The following is an 18,965-nucleotide window of genomic DNA, read 5'->3' on the forward strand; positions in this document are numbered from 1 at the left end:
TCCCCTAGCCTCTCGGCCACCACTAACCTAACTCTCTGTCTCTACGGATTTGCCTACTCTGGACATTTCATATAAAAGGAATAATAAGGTCCTTTTGGACCGGCTTCTTCCACTCAGCATAAGGTTTTCAGGGGCCACCATGTTGTAGCAGGCGTCACTACATCGTTTCTTTTCATTGTCAAGTAACATCCCGTGGCACAGACGGAACACATTTTATTTATCCACTCATTAGTTGATGGACATTTGGGTTGTTTCTACCTTTCGGCTGTTATGACAACGCTGCTGTGAACATTTGTGCGCAAGTTTTTGGGGGCACGTGTTTTCATCTCTCTCGGGCAGGCATAAGCTGGCTCGTATGGTAACTCTGTGTTTAACCGCCAGACTGTTTTCCACAGGCGGCTCCATTTCAGAGCCTCTCAGTTCCTCCACATCCTCACCAGCCCTTGTTATTATCTGTCTTTTTGATTAGCCATTCTAGGGGGTATGAAGCAGCATCTCAACGTTTTGATTTACATTTCCCTGATGGCTAATGATGCTGAGCATACTTTCATGGGCCATCTGTCTGCCTTCTTTGGAGAAAAGTCTATTCAGATCCCTTGTGCATTCTTAAGCTAGATTGTCTATTTCCCATTGAGTTGTAAGAATTCTTTATATGTGCTCGATACAAGGTCTAGATGCAGGTTCCCTATCAGATACAAGATTTATAAAAAGTTTCCCCCATTTTGGGGGTTTTCTTTTGGCTTTCTTGACAGTGTGCTTTGCTGCACAAAGTTTTTACTGTTGATGAAGTCCAACTAATCTATTTTTTTATTTTATTGGTTGTGCTTTTGCTGTTGTAGAAACCACTACCTACCCCAGCGTCACAAAGATTTACCATTATTTCCTTCTGAAAGTTTTATAGTTTTAGGTCTTACATCCAGGTCTCTGATCCATTTTGATTTTTGTCTGTGGTGTGAGGTAGGGGTCCAATTTCATTCTTTTGCATGTGGATATCCAGTTGTTCCTGCACCATTTGCTGAAAAGGCTATTCTTTTTTCTTAAATAGTTTATTGTCAAGTTGGTTTACATATAACNTTTTCCCCCTTCTTCTCCCGCATCGTCCTGCAGAATGAAAAGGCTATTCTTTCCCCCATTAAATTGTCTTGGCATGCTGGTCAAAAATTAACTGTCTCTAAGTATGGGAATTTAGTTCTGGGCTCTCAATTCTATTCCACTAACCTACATGTCTGTCTTTAGGCCAGCACCACACTCTCTCGATGACAGTAGCTTTGTACAAAGTTTTCAAATCAAAGTGTGAGTGCTCCATTTGTGTTCGTTTTCAAGATTCTTTTGGATATCCGCTTCCCTTGCATTCCCATGTGGATTTTAGGATCACCTTGTCAATTTCTGCAACTAAAGGCAGCTGAGATTATGAAAGACCTTGCACGGAGTCTGTAGAACAATTTGGGGAGTACTGCCATTTTAATAATATTAGCTCCCTGATCCATGAACGCGGTGTGTCCATTTATTTAGGTCTTCTTAAATTTATTTCAACAATATCTTATGCTCTTGTAAGTTTTACACTTCACTTGTTTTGTTGAGTTTATCCCTAAGAGCTGTATTCTTCTTGATGCTATTGTATATGAAATTGTTTTCACTTTCAATTTGTACATTGCTCCTGCATAGAAATACAATTGATTTCTGTATATTGAGCTTATGTCCTGCAACCCTGCTAAACTCTTTGATTCATTTTAATAGATTCTGAGTGGATTACTTAGGTTTTCCTATACAAGATCGTGTCAGCTGCAAATAAAGATACTTGCACTTTTTTTTTTTCCCCCACTCTGGATGCCTTTCATTTCATTCTCTCTGCTAATTGCCCTTGATGGCCAAATTTGAAGCTGGTGACTAATTTTGATGTGGAGGTGGCCCCTTCCCAAAAAGCAGCAGCTGCTCTGACCCACGGGAAGCCAGAGCCCTCATTGCTGTGCTTATCACGCCTGTTAAGTGGATGTTTCCACAAAGGCTTAGCCTTTAGGAGAAGCTTCTTGGTTGGTTATTCTCTGCTCACCTCCCCACATCCCTCTGCCCTGTACCTGGGGAAGCTGTGGCGTGTGAAAGGGCTCCCTTTGCAGGGGGACTCTCCACAGGTTTGGCCAATGGGAAGCACAGGAGAGAGAGCACGGGTGTATCTTTTCTAAGGGCTTGGGGGCCACAGTCCTGACAGGGTGTATCCTGCCACGAGGACAGTCCCTGCTGGGCATGCCTCCCTCCGTGGTGCCAACCCTCCCTGAAGTCGAGAGGAAACACTATTTCCTCTCCCGACCCCGTCAAGCCCTGTGGAAGTAACGGCTTCCCACTGCTGTGTGTCCTGGGTGCCTCAACTCCCCTGGGGTTCGGTGCCTGATTTGCCTTGCCTGATTAATTCGGTTTCCCAGAATCAGGGTGTGACCTCAACCATCCCTGGCCAGCCTCTACTGCCACTCTGCTAGATACCACACCCCAAGCATCCCTATGGGAGGAAAGGGTAGATCCTGGCTCAGAAAACTTGGTTTTCTGGGTAAACTGATCACCTAAGTGCCCAGTCCGTGAGCCAAGGAGACAGTGAGGAAACTCAATGGCAAAGTGCTTCAGTGCCTAGAAGGAAAGGAATAAAAAGCAACCCAGATAGGATATGACCTTGACTATGGTTGCTGCTGCTTACTCCCCCTATTCTTGATCCCAGGAAAACAGACCTTTGCAGCCCCCTGATCTGATCTTTCACCCTCTGCTTTGGGATTTAAGCATAAAAACTGGACTAGAGGCTTTTCCAAGATGGAGTCCTAGGCATCCACTATTGTTAGTTTCACTTTTCTTTCTTACTTTTTACTTAAATGCAGTTAGCTAACATGCTGTGCGATGTTGTTGGTTTTATCCTAATGACCACAGCCATGTGGCAAAGTGTCAGAAGCACTGATAATGTACGTGCCACACACCATCTCATTCAATCATCCAAAACCTTATCTGGAGGGCTCTGGCCCCAGCTTCATAAGTAAGGAAACAGAAACGCATGATAAATAGCTTGGTCATGGTTTCAAAGCCAAAGGCATCCATACTCAAGTCTGCCCGTCACCCCAAATGGTGCCTCACTCTTGGCCCGGATTCCCAGGAGCCCCCTGTGCATACCATCCTCTTCCCTTCCTGCGTCTTAACCCCCAACTGTCCTTCCTCAACCATCACGCTTGTCCTGGCCACACCTGGGCATTCCATCACTGTGTGAAGGGCCGCCTCCTCTCTCTAGCTGGCTCGGTGTCACACCTGGGGCACCCCTTCACCACACGTTCCCTCCCAGATTAACTGTGACTCATCAAGGTCAAGGTGCCTATCAATGGACTGAGCACCCAGCTGAGAGGGGCAGAAACTTCCCCTAGAGTGTTCTGGGTTTCCTCAGAAATAACCAGAGGCCCCTATGCTCTCAGTGGCCTTTACCCTGCTGTGCACACCCCGGGAGGGGACGGCAGGGGAGGGGGTGGCAGGAAGGGGACAGCAGGCACCTGCCAGGAGCTCCACCCCCCACCCTACTGGGCAGGTTCTGACTTGCCAAGACTTCCCTTTTCTGCTCCCCAAAAGCAGGGGGCATGTTCATCTGAACACAGTAGTTTCCCCTCAGTGTTGAGGACGGCGTCCCAGCTGAGAACTTCAGGCTTCGTGGGAAACAGGCTTTAGGGACCTGAGGTGGTCAGTGAACTAAGAAAGTCCCAGGCGACAGACTGCCTTTCCCATCTTCTCAGTCCCACCCAAAGGGTGCCTACCCCGGGCCGTCTCCTCAGTGCTGCCCACCCTTCATCTGACAGGAGAGGTCGTGTGGGATAACAGTCACAGAAACAATAATAATAGCTGTAAGTGTCTGTCAGGTGCCCGGCCCTGGCCTAGTCATCACCCAACACTTATGAGGTAGGCACTGTTCCGTTTGACGGTTTTATTGAGCTGTAACTTGTGTGCTATAATTATATTTAACAATATACTTCTGGGTCTCTGTTTATAAGATACTTTATTTGTTTATTTATTTACTTACTTTTTTTTAAAGTAAGACTCCAGTAAGTAATTTTGTTTTTGGGTTTTTTAAAAAAATTGTTTATTTACTTGAGGGAGAGAGAGACAGCGGGGGAGGAGCAGACAGAGAGGGAGACAGAGGATCTGAATGGGCTCCATGCTGACAGCAGAGAGCATGATGTGGGGCTTGAACTCAAACTGTGAGATCATGACCTGAGCCAAAGTCGGATACTTAACCGACGGAGCCACCCATGTGCCCCTATTTTTTAAAATTGTTAATGTTTATTTTTGAGAGAGAGAGAGAGAGAGAGAGAGAGAGAGAGACAGAAAGAGACAGAGTGGGAGGAGGGGAGAGACAGAGAGATAGGGAGACACAGAATCTAAAGCAGGCTCCAGGCTCTGAGCTGTCAGCACTGAGCCCAATGCAGGGCTTGAACCCACAAACCTTGAGATCATGACTTGAACCAAAGTCGATGTTCAACCGACTGAGCCACCCAAGTGCCCAAGACACTTTAGAAGACATTCTCATTTGCTACTAACAGCAACTTTGCCTAGTAGGAAGGGCCAGAAGTATACTGTCACTAAATATTATAGTATACAAATTACAGCTCAATAAAACTGCCAAACCTTCATTTTATGTATTTATTTATTTTTAAGTTGTATTTATTTTGGGAGAAAGAGAACGAACAGGGGACGGGCAGGAAGAGGGGGAGAGAAAGAATCTCAAGCAGGCTCTGCACCCTCAGCACAGAACCCAATGGGGGGCTCAAACCCATGAACTGTGAGATCATGACCCAAGCCAACATAGAGAGTCAGATGCTTAACCGACTGAGCCACTCGGGTGCCCCACCTTCATTTTATAGATAAGGAAAGCCCCCTTTGCTGACCCCCATTGCTTCTGGAACTCCTTGCGGCTGTGGACACCACCATGTTCTTTCACACAATGCACTGGGTCAACAGTCCCAGGAGCTGGGGCTTTGGAAGGGACAAAGGGAGCAGCAGCCAGGGTCCTGGGGGGCGGGGGGGGGCACTGAGGTCTGGCAGGAACTTCCCTCTCCACAGGGCAAAAGAAGCCTAGATAAGGTGCAGGTGGGGGCCAGATGCTGCTGTGATTCCATGGGAAGGGCAAAGTCTTAGAGTCAGAAAAGTCAGGTTCAAATTCCAGCTCTGCCATCATCTGGTTGAAAGACCCTGGGGTTCGCTCCACCTCTCGGCACTTGCCGTGAGATACGTGAGATACGGTGAGAGAGGAACCACAGGGTTTGGTTTTCCTCCCTGACTCCAGGCACAGAGGACTTAAAACCCTTGGAATTTCCAGAGTGGTAGGGGAGGCCAGCACAACTTTTCTTATTCATAACAGCCCCCTTTCAAAGGCATCTGAGCTTATGCTAATGAAGGGACCCCCCCGGTGAGCTTTAGGAACCATCTGAGTAGAAGGCTGGAACCTTCGAGCCCCACATCGGGTTCTGTGCCAATGGTGTGGAGCCTCCTTGGGATTCTGTCTCCCTCTCTCTGCCCCTCCCCTGCTTGCTCTCTACCTCTGTCTCTCAAAGATAAACATTTGAGAGGGGAAAAAAAACCACCCTCTAAGCGATGAGGTTCAGAGAGCTTCCAGAACGGTGAACGCATCCACACGCCTAGAGGACGGTGTGCCCCAACCCCTGAGGTCAGAAGCTCCTGCACACGGGACTCTTCCAGACTCTTCACCTGTGTGCGTCCTGACCTGGCTGTCCATCTGTAGCCTTTACAACAAACCGGGAATAGTAAGGAAGCACTTTTCTGGGTTCCATGAACAGTTCTAAAAGATTACAAACCATGGGGCGCCTGGAGGACTCAGTCAGTTAAGTGTCCAACTTCCACTCAGGTCATGATCTCGTGGTTCGTGAGTTCGAGCCCCACGTTGGGCTCTGTGCTGACAGCTCGGAGCCTGGGGCCTGCTGCAGATTCTGTGACTCCTCTCTCTGTCCCTCCCCTAGTGGTGCGCGCGCTCTCTCTCTCTCTCAAAAAAAAAAATTTAATAAACATTAACAAAAAAAATTTTTAATTTTCAAGCCTGAGGAGGGGACCACAGTCATCAGCAATTTATAGCTAGTTTGTTAGAGGTCCAGAAGGACAATCGCAAAAGTCTTGCGATTAGTGTCTGAGGTGGGTACTGTCTTGTGGGGCTGCGCCATTTACCCACGATGTCTGTGCTACCTCTGGGGAGTGTCAGAACGGAACTGAGTTAAAGGATACCCAGTTGGTGTCTGCAGAAAACTGGAGAACCAGCTGGTATGAAGAAAAAAACCACCCATATATTTAGTGTCAGAAGTGTTAGGAGTAGAAAATGGTTCAGAACCTGTGAGCCTGTCAATGAAACAGGCTTATCCCCCAACACAGAGAACTGACAATTAGCAATCTGCTGTAAGTGAAAGCTCAGACTGTCCCCCTCTTCAGCGTCGTAAACCATTAAGCCTCAATACATACTCCAAAGGCCATGATTAGATTTCATACAATTGAGGCCATTAAATGTTTACTGAGCCCCCATTGCCCATAACACACACTTGAGGGACAGGACAATCTAACACATGGCCTCCACCTTCGATGAACTTTCTGGGGGCACCTGGGTGGCTCAGTCAGTAAGTGGCCAACTCTTGATTTCAGGTCAATGATCTCACAGTAGTTAAGATCTAGCTCCTCGTTGGGGTCTGCACTAGGTGTGGGGCCTGCTTGGGATTCTCTCTCCCTCTCCTGTCCCGTCCCCATTCACGCTCACATACCTGCACACTCTAAATAAACAAACAAACAAATTTTTTAAAACCTTTCTTTCCGAAACAGAAAAATTTCTGTCTGGTAAGGAGACAAGACTAGCACACTTGAGATATAAGGGATTGGGGGCGCCTGGGGGGCTCAGCTGGTTGAGTGTCCAACTCCAGCTGAGGTCATGATCTCATGGCTGGTGTGTGGGTTCAAGCCCTGCGTCGGGCTCTGTGTTGCTGGCTCGGAGCCTGGAGCCTGTTTCAGATTCTGTGTCTCTGTCTCTCTCTGCCCCTTCCCTGCTATCTCTCTCTCAAAAATAAATAAACATTAAAAAAATTTTTTTAAAGAATTATATGGGATATTAAGCAGCCAGCATATGCAAAGGAACTATTTGAAGAAAAAAGGGAGGTGGGGGGAGAGTAAAGCGGTTGCGGACAGCCAAGCGAGTATCATGGAGGAGGGGCTGGACCTGGGCTCAGAGGAAGGATCCACTCCAGGGGCCCCAGTGGGTGATGGCACCTCGCCCACAGGACATCAGTACCTGCTTGGCATGGACCAGTGGTGACAGGCAGAGCCAGACGGACTTTCGCTGTCAGCATGGTCTCCTGATTAGTTTAGAGGCAGGGTTGAGTAACACCAAGGAGATGCTGCTCAGGTGACAGGTCTGGTATGGAACCAACAGAAGATGAAATTGGAGACCTTTAGTGAAATGATAAGCAGAGAACACTGCTCGTTCACTCACTCACTCAATATTGATTGAGCCTTTGCAATTCACCAGGCACTGTTAGGCACTGGAGATCCAGGCGAACAAGAGAAAAGAGGGGGCGCCTGGGTGGCTCAGTCGGTTAAGTGTCCGATTTCGGCTCAGGTCATGATCTTGCGGTTTGTGGGTTCAAGCCCCACGTCGGGCTCTGTGATGACAACTAGCTCAGAGCCTGGAGCCTGTCTTCAGATTCTGTATCTCCCTCCCTCTCTGACCCTCGCCTGCTCACACTGTGTGTCTCTCTCTCAGAAATAAACAAAACATTTAAAAAGTTTTTTAAATTTAAAAAAAAGAGAGGAGAGGTCCCTGCCTGCATGAAACTGACTATTTCCTTCTAGTCAGGAGGAGATCAAGGGCACAAATGAGATCATTCCAGACCCAGCCCTTCAGATAAATAAGCACTGACTGTCTTCTTGCCTCAGACTTCCTCCTGATGACAGGGCTCCTTTTGAGTCACCCAACAGAGAATAAAGTTATAGAAGTCACATGCCTCCATCCCTGGTCCAGAGCCCCAGGAGAAAAGACACATGTCTTACCAATTTCATGTAAGTCCTCCTTCTCACCTGTTCCTCAAACCACACACACACACACACACACACACACACACACACACACACGCACACACACACACACGCACTCACTCACCCTGTTACTCTCCTCTTGAATTCTTTGAGAGAGAGAGAGAGACAGAGACTCCGAGGCAGGCTCCACGCTGACAGAGCCAGAAATGGGCCTGATCTTACGGATTCGTGAGATCATGACCTGAGCTGACATCACATCAAGAGTCAAATGCTTAACTGTCTGAGCCACCCAGGTGCCCCTCCCTTCTTGAATTCTTATCGGGACATGGAGGAATCTGAACTATTTGCAGAGGAAGACAACCAGAAGCCCTTCAGGCCCTGAGTTTCTCCTCCCCCTGAACTGAGAGAAAGGTTTCTTCCCAAGCAAAAGTGGTCTCTCTTTAGATCTGAGCAGTGGGTCCTGCTCAAATGCCAGAGATCTGTTCTCGCAAAATGTGGGTTCCCTTCACTGCTGTCTAGAACGTAATCACAAACTCAGCTCTTGAAGAGAACTGATCCTGGCCCTTCCATTTCCCAGATTGCTGAAGGAGAGCCAGGCCTCCCTGTTCTGCAGCCCCAGAGCATTTGGTCAAGGCCCGAACTGGCCCGAGGAGCGGGGGTACAGCACGTGCAGATCCCCAGGCTCCTGACCTTGTGCTGTACTCAGAGCAGACCCTTCTCCTGACCACCTGCAGCTTCACCATTACCACAAGGGACACCAGTCAAGGGAACCATGTGGCCTTTCCCCCAGATGTCACCCCCACACAAAGGCACGGTCAGGCTCAGAGCCCTGAGACCCACGGCCCATCTTCCTCTGTCCCCAAGGTCTCGGGCAGAACCCATTTCCACTGTCAAATAGGGTTTGCCACTTTGGGCTCCTCGTTTTTGCCCATTCCTGACCAGGGCCATGCCCACAGGCCTATGAGCAATGATCCAGCCCACCCTTTCCCTGGATTCTTGTCTCCAAGGACTGTTCCCAGAATCCCTCTGCCTTCTTCTTTCCTAAGCAGCAAGTTCGAAAGGGAAGAGAAACAATGACCACAGTGTGTACACACCCCCACCCAGGACAGCGTGCCTGTGACCGCTGAGAGGTGGGCCTCTTACCGAGACAGCTGGTCTGCAGAGCCCCAGGGAGCCCACGGCGTTCCTGGTACTGGAGTACCCGAATCTGGGCCCGCTGCCCGCGGCCTGTTTATAATTGACGTTCTAGGTTAAGCCTCTGTCAATAACTTTCTAGAACTATCCCCTCCCTACAGCTCAGAGGAGAGAGCCAATCTCTGGCTCAGGAGTAGACCTTGAACAGCTTGTCTGAGGGAAGGGGAAAAAAACAAAACCAGGTCAGGGGTGAGCTGGCAGAGGGCAGTCAAAACCACTGCCTACAGATTACCAGAAGGATTAAAGGGCAGTGGTGTTTAGCTTTTACAAAGAAAGAGGGCCAGGGACAGGAGAGCGAGCCAGATGAGAGAGCTTCTGGCCTAAGAAAAGGAACAGAACAGGGCGCCTGGATGGCTCAATCGGTTAAGTGTCTGACTTCGGCTCTGTTCATGATCTTATGGTTCATGGTTTGAGCCCCGCGTTGGGCTCTCTGCTGTCTGTGGTGCAGAGCGCGCTTTGGCCTCTGTCCCCTTCTCTCTGCCTCTCCCCACCCATGTTCTATCACTCTCAAAAATAAATAAACATTAAAAAAAAAAAAAAAAAAAAAAAAAAGGAAGGAAGGAAAGGAGCAGAGGATCTGACCGGAGAAGAAAAAATGCGGAGTTTGAGGTCTTCCTCCTGGAGAGAGCTCACTAAGCCTCAGGTTGCCCCCCTCCCTGCGCCCCGATATCTGGAGATACCCTGGTCCTTTCTCCACTGGGGCCAGGAGACAGGATTCCTCACAAGGGTACATGTTACCTACTGGCTCTTATGGGCCCTGGCCTGGTCTGACTTCATTAACAAGGTTTTTAAATGCTTGAACATACTATTAAACCCACTTGGATCGATGCATTTAGCACAGCGTTATCCCAACGACCTTTCCAGTCCGGAGCAGGGATAGTGTTCCTCCCCTGGATGCCACCCCAGTATCACCACAACAAAAACCAGCCCAGGCTGAGCTCAGACAAGAGTTCTTAGAGGAAGCACGGTCAGGAAGGCAGTTCTCTAGCTCTGCTTAGCTTCCTGAACCCGAGGTGAGTAAGTCAGAGAGGCCTTCCTGCTTCTGAGTTCCCGCTCTCCGACAGGGCCAGAGGCATCCAGATGAGAAGGAGTAATGAAATGTGGGTGCGCCTGCTCTGGGCAGGGGTCCTATGTCTGGTGGGAGTCTGAATGTCAGGGGTCTCTGGGAGACTCATGAGTTAAATGCAAACTCAGCGTGGGACGGGACCTGCTCACCCTTCTGGGACCCAGGACCCCACCCTGCACAGGTTCCCTGTTCCCACCTTGTGCCCATCTTTCCCCGGAGCCCACAACAAGCAGCTTTCTGCCTCCAAGGAAGGGTGCTGACCACTAATAAACCCTGACAAAGGCAGACAGCTGCAGATCCCGGAAGAGGAGGCCAGTGACACTCCGGAGGGGCTCTGCGCAGGGAGAGCAGGGGTGGAGGGCTGGCTGGAATGCCGAGGTGAGAAACCAGCAGGGGCTCCCTGCGTACAGTGCTCCGGCTTCTGAGTGGAGACGGGCCTTACCCACCCCCCCACATCAGGACAGACCCCCGGTGCTGCTTCCCCAGCTGGAGGCAGAGCGGTGCCATGGACTCCCACACCCACCTTGACACTGGCCGTCTGGCTGATGAACTGCTGAGTGGATTAGCCAGAGGCAACAGGTGGCATTGGGCTGGCACACAGGCCTCGGGCTCATCCAGGGGCAGGGCCAGGAGCGAGACTGGTCTGAAGAACATTTCTAGAGCATGAGGTCTTAGTCCAGCGCTTCACACACCTTACCTCAATCTCCCTAGAGCCCGGAGAAGACAGGACAGGGACAATTATCCCCACTGACAGGGGAAGTGAGACCCTCTTGACACAACTGCAGAAACAGGTCCGAGAAGGACTGGACAGTCCAAGGCTATTTAGGAAAAGGCACAGACTCTGGGCCAGCACCCCTGGGCAGGAAGTGACCAAAATCAGGAAAGATGAGAATCCCATCACCAATGCCCTGCACGTGCTGGCAACACGGGTCACAGAGACGGGGGACCCTTGCTGCTCACAATGACAACCAGGCACAAGAGAAGGGGGCTTCGTGGTGAGATGGACCTGGGCTTGGATCTCAGCTCTGCTGTGTGACCCTGGGTGAGTCCCTTAACCTCCAAGTCTCAATTCTGTCATTTGTAAAACGGGCACCAACAGCACCTAGCTTGCAGGGCTGTTTGCAAGAGCTCAACGGATCGGATTATAAACAGCCAGTTTCTACTTCCAACTGTTCCCAATTTTTCTCATAAAAGTAGACCTTCTTCATGAGAGGGGTGGGCAGACAGGAAGGAGAAACATATCCTAACATACTACTGTCTCTCCAGCTTCTGTTAATCCTCCAGCTTCGAAGAACTCAAGGAAAGAAGGACGAAGGGAAGGAGATCAGCAGCTGAAAAGGCTCCGTTAGACGGCTGGGTAAGTACCCACCTCTCCCTGTAATCGTCTCCTGGACACCCGCTGGCATCACCAAGGTGCCATGAAATCTGTCCCTTTCTCCCCATAGCACCGGGGCTGGGACAAGATCAAGGAAGCAAGTCGTCTAGCTCTGAGCGGGAACAGCAGCAGAGTCCTGTGTTCCGAGAGGAGCTGAGAAGACCTGGGCCGATCGACGGTCGGTCAGAGGGGACCGGGGGAAAACTTCCAGGGGCATCGATGCCACTCCACCCGGCACACTTCTCCAGCTGCCTCTGCTCGTGCTTCGTTTCTAGCACATGGAGAGGAGGCTGAACACGAACCCTCGGAGCAGGTGCTTCTGCTCCTCCAGATTAGAAGCCGCTTTGAGACTCGGCGCATGTCTTACTCAGCTCTGCCTGCGGTGAGCATCTCACAGGACCAAAAATATCACCACCGGTGGTGGCGTGTTTTCTGTTTAGCCCAGCGCGGCCTGCCTAGCTGTCTCTATCAGCAGTGGGGACACAGAGGGACTGACGGACTGACAAACGCCTCAAAGCATTCGGGACCAGGGAAGACACCAGACGTGTAAAGAAGTGAAACGAATTGCTCAGCACGGCTGACTATAGTAAACTGTAGTGTATATTTGAAAGCCGCGAAGGGAGTGGATCTTAAAAGTCCTCAGCACAAGAAAAACGAATGTGTCACTCTGCGAGGTGATGGATATTAACTAGACTGACTGTGGTCATTTCACAACACATACAAATATTGAATCATTACCCTGGACCCTTGATAGTAGTATGTCAACTATCCCTCAATAAAGAAAAGTAAGTGAAATATGGCAGGTGCTATCGTATAGATATAAATAGGGAGGGTGAGGGCCTAAGAAGGAGGTGTCAGCTCTAAGCTAGTGGTAGGTGAAGGGGAGAGGGAGTGCCCAGAAGGGCATCACAGAAGGTAGCCTGAAAGATGAGGAGAGGGACAGGTGGTCTGGAGGGAGAGGAGGAAAGGCAGGCATCCAGGAAGAGGGAGCAATGTGACAGGGACACCACCTGGCTCTGCGTGTTCACAAGCCATGCACAGCCTGGCGTGGCTGGGGCAGCAGGTGCCAGAACAAGGCCGGGGAGGAAGACAAGTTCACTGCATCACAGGGAAGCGTGATCGTCTGTGCCACGGCTTTCAATCTAAGCAGAACCTCCAGCATCAAAAACTGCAGCAATTAACTTTCTGTACGGTTGTAAAACATTGCCAAGGCCACCAACTACTAAGATTTCATTGTCTGGGGGTTTGTTTTTGTTTTTTCTTATTTTAGAAGAACAGAAGTGGGGGGTAAGCAGTCAGGGTCTGGCTCAGTTAAACCAACGGCAAAGATCTTCATGGCTGTTCTGGCTCGTGGATCACCCAGATGTGGAAACAACAGTGCAGACAAGACGGGACGACAAGTGTCTGTGCTCCGCTCTGGGGGGTGCAGATGTGGCCGACAAGAGGCAGACCCTGCATCTGTCCCATGCCCACACCATGGGGCAGCCAGACTCCTCTAATGGCCTTGGTCCCCCATTCTTTGGTATCGCCCCAAATCCAGCCCCAGAGACACTGAGGTTCTATCACTTCTCTGGAGCAAAGCAGGAAGGCAGAGTGTCTTTCCTGCATTCAAAAGCTTGTAAGGAATGCCCACTGGGTAATGGAAATGATGCTGGGTGCTCTGGAGAAACAAAGAGGGAGAACGTCACCCTCAGAAAGCAGCAGCAAGCCACTCATTTTGAGAGCAGCTCAGGCCAATGAGCAAATGCTTCTGGACTGATCCAGTTCGAGCCTGGTGTTAATGAACCTCACAATTTCTAAGAAAGCCCCCCATTCCCTCAGCCTCCCCGGAACCCCCCTCTTGCAGTACCACAGCCAGAGCTCTGGGAACGGTGTAGAACATACAACTCGCTCTTCGATTTGGGAGTTTACATGACCCTTTGAACTTTCGTCTCCTGGTCTACAAAATGCAGAGCGATCTGAGTCATCTTGTAGAGTTTCTCTGAGTACTTAATTAGGTCGCGTATTGTGGAAATACCTAGGAGAGTCTGGCACCTTAGAGCTGCCCAGAAAAGTAACCCCAATGGTCAGCCCTTGTGGTATCAGCCTTAATCCTCTCTTCCCCTCACGCCCAATATAATAATAAATGCTCAGTATATATATATATATATATATATAACATATAAGCTCAATATAAAAGGCAGAAACACAAACACAAGTGGAGAGTGTCCGCGCCATGCAGGATGACGCCTGGAGAGGGACCTGGGCTGTGTATCAGAAAAACCCTGGTCCTACGTCTGCTACCACTGATCGGTGCTGTGCTGAGAGGCAAGTCACCATGCACTCTGGGCTGCAGTTTCTTCGACTCCTAGGCCGGGAACAGTGAGACCGTGCCTTCTTCACAAGGGCAGTGTGAACAAAAAAGAAACAAGAACATCTCTCCTGCAGTGCACTGTGCCACCAGAGCACCAGGCCCTGGTTGAAGAGAGAGTCGGTGGGAGGGTGAAATAACAAAGTCAATATAGAGTAAGACAGGCATCAAAAAGAACAAAACAGGAGCAAATTTAGCAAAAGAGGTGCAAGACTGGTACACTGAAAAACTGTGAAGACCTTAACAAAAACACCTCACATTCATGGATCAGAGACTTAACACTGCTAAGGTGGGACTCTCCCCAAACTGACTCAATGCAAGCCCTCCCAAACCCTGCAGCTCACTTTAGTTGCAGAAATCGACAAGGCAATCCTAAAATTCATGCAGGAACACAAAGGAAGCAGAACAGCCAAAAGAATCTTGAAGAACACGGCTGGAGGATTCATACTTGTCAATCCCAAAACTTACTACGAAGCAACAGTAAATAAGACAGTGCGGGACCAGGATAGGGAACGACACACAGATGAATGGAACAGATTGGAGAGCCTGTGAGACCCTCATATTTAGTCAACTGATCTTCAGCAGGGTGCAAACACAACTCAACAAATGGCGCTGTAACGGTGGGTATCCACAAACAAAAGAATCAAGTCGGACCCCTACCTCACACCGTTTATATAAACTCACACAAAATGGATCAGACTCAAATGTAAGGGCTAAAACTACAAAACTCTCAGAGTAAAATATAAATCTCTCTGGCCTTGGTTTCTTAGCTGTAACAGAATAAGTACAAGCAACCAAACAAAACAGATAAACTGGCTCCATCAAAATAAAAAACTTTTGTGCTCCCAAGACACTGAGAAAGACAAAAGACAACCCCACGGAATGGGAGAAAATTTTTACAGATCATACAATCTTACAAGCATCTGCTATCCAGAATATACATTTTTGAAAAAATTTACAACTCAACCACAAAAACACAAACAACTTCACTAAAAATGGTCAGAAGATTTGAACAGACATTTCTCCAAAGACAACATACAAATGACCAACAAGAACATGAAAAGATGCTCAACATCAGTAGTCACTAGGGAAATGCAAACCAAAACCACAAGGAGATACTACTTCATACCCACTAGGGTGGTGATATCAGCAAGACAAACAATAACAAGTATTGGTGATGAGACAGAGAAATCATGACCCTCATACACTGGTGGTGGGAATATAAAACGGTGCAGCCCACCTTGGAAAACTATGGAGTTCCTCAAATGGTTAAATAGAGCTACCGTATGACCCAGCTCCTACATAGATACACAGGAGAAACGAAAAGGCGTATCTACACAAAACATATATACAAATACTCACAACAGCATTGTTCATAATAACCAAAGAGTGGAAACAACCCAAATGTCCAACCGGTGAATGGATAAACAAAATGTGGTATATCCATCCTTACAATAGAGTATTATTTAGCCAAAGAAAACATGAAGTGCTATTACTTGTGACAAACTGAGTGAATCTTGAAAACATCCAAATTTTTAAAAGCCAGAGACAAAAGGCCACATATTATATCATTCCATTTATATGAAATGTCTAGAATAGGCAACCCCCAGAGACAGAAGGTAGATTAGACCCCAGTGGGGGCCGGGGGTCATAGGATGACTTCTGATGGGCGCAGGGTGTCCTTCTGGTGTGACGAGTATGTCCTGGAATAGTGTTGTTGGTTATGCAATACTCAATATGCTAAAACCATTGAAGCATATGCTTTAAAGGGGTGAATTTTATAGTATGTGAACTGTATCTCAAGTAAAGCTATTATAAAAATAAAATTTTAAAAGCAACGCATGTTAAGCCTTCTTAAGAAGTTAAAATCCTTAGACAAATAAAAATTTTGTGTTTGCTTTTTAACCACTAATCAGAAGTCTATATGCTCCTTGACCTCAGGAAGGAGAGGAGAGCTTTTTGTAACAAGCAAATTCAGGGCTGGGTTACTGTAGAATGTGGTACCCTCACATTTATTAACCTGTTTTAAAATAATAATAATAAATCCATTACAGGGGCGCCTGGGTGGCTCACTTGGTTAGGCGTCCGACTTCAGCTCAGGTCTTGATCTCACAGTTTGTGGGTTCAAGCCCTACATCAGGCTCTGTGCTGACAGAGCCTGGAGCCTGTCTTCAGATTCTGTAACTCCCTCTCTCTCTGACCCTCCCCTGCTCACGCTGTCTCGCTGTCTCTGTCTCTCTCTCTCATTCAAAAAATAAATAAAACATTAAAAATAAATAAATAAATCCATTACAGGTTAACAAATATTTTTAATACAACTATATTTTTAAAAACACGGAGTGGTATTGTTTTACATCTTTGCAAATCTCGTTAATGTCCGGCTTAATCGAAGATACTGGATCTTCAGGGCACCTGGGTGGCTCAGTCAGTTGAGCATCTGACTCTTGCTTTCAGCTCATGATCCCAGTGTCTGGGATCGAGCCTCACATGGGGCTCCACACTGAGTGGGGAGCCGGCCTGAGATTCTCTCTCCCCCACCTACATGTGCATGCTCTCTCTTCTTCTCTCAAAAATTCTTAAATAAAAATTAAAAAAGAAGATTCTCCTATCTGTGCTTCTACATTCAACCAGTTGTGATAAGCGGTGCTTATGATGAAAATCTGGACAACTTGCCCAGGCATGTGTTTAGCAAAAGGGAGGAATATTTTAATAGCCTTTTCAGACCATCATGGATACTCGTGTTTGATTCTACACCAAAACTTGACCAACAGCAGTGAATGATAACATGAAACAGAAAACCCTATGAACTTTAATGTACTCTGGTAGGTTGAAATCCACTGGCCTACCTTCAAATATAAATGGGCCTTTTATCCAACACAATTTTGTTACACACTGGTCATTTGGAAAAGACTGGCTCATGGACTTAGGATCATCTTCAAGATGTGGACACATTTTATAATAAAATACCAAGACATCACATGTGTAATATTACCACCAATATCTTCAGAAAAGTCTAAGTACTGAAAAAAGCTGCCAAGGTCAGGATGTTGGATATAAGTTTTTCAAAATTCCCATCGTGGCTCGACAGCTCTAATGCTACCATTGGTAATACACACTATTAAAACAAAATGTTTAATGTTTTATTTCTTGCTGAGAGAGGGAGAGCGTGAGCAGGGGAGGGTCAGAGAGAGGGAGACACAAAATCTGAAACAGGCTCCAGGCCCTGAGCTGTCAGCACAGACCCCAACGCAGGGCTCGAACCCACGAACCGTGAGATCTTGACCTGAGCCGAAGTCGGACACTTAACCAACTGAACCACCCAGGCGCCCTGGTAATACATGCTATTAGTTGTCTTCTCTGAAGCAACAGCCTCACTACATCCATCTTTCAAGAAAAAGTCTGTCAAATACCCAAGTCTGAATAACCACAACTGCTAGTTGTGCTTTCAAGTAGAAAAAGAATTCCCTCAAAAAAGTGGCTAGTTTGGGGCGCCTGGGTGGCTTAGTCGGTTAAGCGTCCGACTTTCGCTTAGGTCATGATCTCGCAGTTCGTGGGTTTGAGCCCCGTGTTGGGCTCTGTGCTGACTGCCAACTCAGAGCCTGGAGCCTGTTTCAGTCTGTGATTCCCTCTCTCTCTGACCCTCCCCTGCTCACGCTGTCTCTCTCTCTCTCTCCTAGAAATAAATAAAAACATTAAAAAAAAAAAAAGTGGCTAGTTCAGCTCACAACCCAAAGAACCCCAGAGGCACTTGTCCTCAAGCCAACGAATGGAACTCGGCCTGCAGAGCGCCTTCCCAGCTTATCACACAGAATATTAAGGACGCGTACATGCACAGAGTGTTAATGAAATGGCTCTCTTTGTGGAAGCAGCCTGAAGTGATCTCTGAAAATGGTTTGCTACTCACTTGCCCCAGAAAACCCTACAAAATCAAGCAAGTCAAGAGGTGCAAATCTTCGTGTTCACTTTAACTACACACATGAGGGGCGACTGGGTAGCTCAGTTGGTGAAGCGTCCAACTTCGGCTTAGGTCATGATCTCACCGTTCATGAGTTTGAGCCCCGCATCGGGCTCTGTGCTGACAGCTCAGAGCCTGGGGCCTGTTTCAGATTCTTTGTCTCCCTCTCTCTCTGACCTTCCCCAGCTCTCTTTCTCTCTCTCAAAAATAAACAAACATTAAAAAAAAAGAAACACACATGAAACTGCCTAGGCCATCAAGGGTATGTATATCTGAATAGCCACCAAATATCTGAAAAATGTCACTTTGCAGAAGCAATGTGTGTTACTGGGTGACTCCACAACAGATGTAGTTGGCAGGTGAGCCCAGGCCAAACGGTGGGGCTGGACAGAGGATCGGCGCCCAAAAAGGGTGAATTTTTACTGCACGTGCTTAAAAATGCAGAGCGTAATGCTTAACTTAAGAGTTTAGATGTAGATTCTCTGGACATCAAGCACATCCAGGTGAACCCATTCCCAAGATGCAACGTAGGACTTACAGGGCTCCTGGGCATACTAACCCCTACATGAGCTCTCCCGGCCACACTGAGATGATCCTTACTGACAAAGAACAGATTGGGGCACCTGGGGGGCTCAGTTGGTTGAGCGTCCGACTTCGGCTCAGGTCATGATCTTGCGGTTCATGGGTTTGAGCCCCGCATCAGGCTCTGTGCTGACAGCTCAGAGCCTGGAGCCTGCTTCAGATTTGGTGTCTCCCTCTCTCTTTGAATCCTTCCCCCCCCCCAAAAAATAAAGAAACATTTAAAAAAGGAAGAAGAAAAAGAAAAAGAACAGATTATTCCCAAACTGGAAGAGGAGGTTACACAGAAGAAAAAGATATCAGAAGAAAAAAGATATCCAGGGGGAGTTAACGAACTGAACCATCTTTACTGCTTCCTCACAGCCACGCCTAGTGAAGCCGGCTCCAGGGAACAGCAAGAGATGGGAAAGGC

The 18,965-nt window shown here is 48.0% G+C and overlaps 1 protein-coding gene and 1 long non-coding RNA gene across 7 annotated transcripts in view; one reads left to right on the top strand and one right to left on the bottom strand.

The window, feature by feature from the left end:
• Positions 1-18,965, bottom strand: part of PC (pyruvate carboxylase) — a 99,215-nt gene that overhangs the window by 41,109 nt on the left and 39,141 nt on the right. Inside the window, exons 1-2 of one of the 6 annotated variants that reach the window (XM_077771438.1) lie at positions 9,178-9,344; positions 7,292-7,414 (exon numbers count right to left, since the gene is read on the bottom strand). The exons of 3 other annotated variants lie outside the window; for them this stretch is intronic. The gene's annotated coding sequence lies outside the window, so the exon portion shown is untranslated. Of the gene's footprint in view, positions 1-7,291; positions 7,415-9,177; positions 9,345-10,817; positions 10,824-18,965 lie in introns of those variants that run through there. 2 more of the 6 variants (XM_077771439.1, XM_077771435.1) reach the window with 2 other exon arrangements.
• On the top strand, positions 11,272-12,449 carry LOC144237747 (uncharacterized). Its single transcript, XR_013336931.1, has 3 exons — positions 11,272-11,336; positions 11,561-11,651; positions 11,740-12,449. It is a non-coding gene; the product is annotated as an uncharacterized LOC144237747 (long non-coding RNA).

This window comes from Crocuta crocuta, unplaced genomic scaffold, assembly GCF_008692635.1.
Source record: "Crocuta crocuta isolate KB4526 unplaced genomic scaffold, BGI_CrCroc_1.0 scaffold647, whole genome shotgun sequence".
NCBI classification, from domain to species: domain Eukaryota; kingdom Metazoa; phylum Chordata; class Mammalia; order Carnivora; family Hyaenidae; genus Crocuta; species Crocuta crocuta.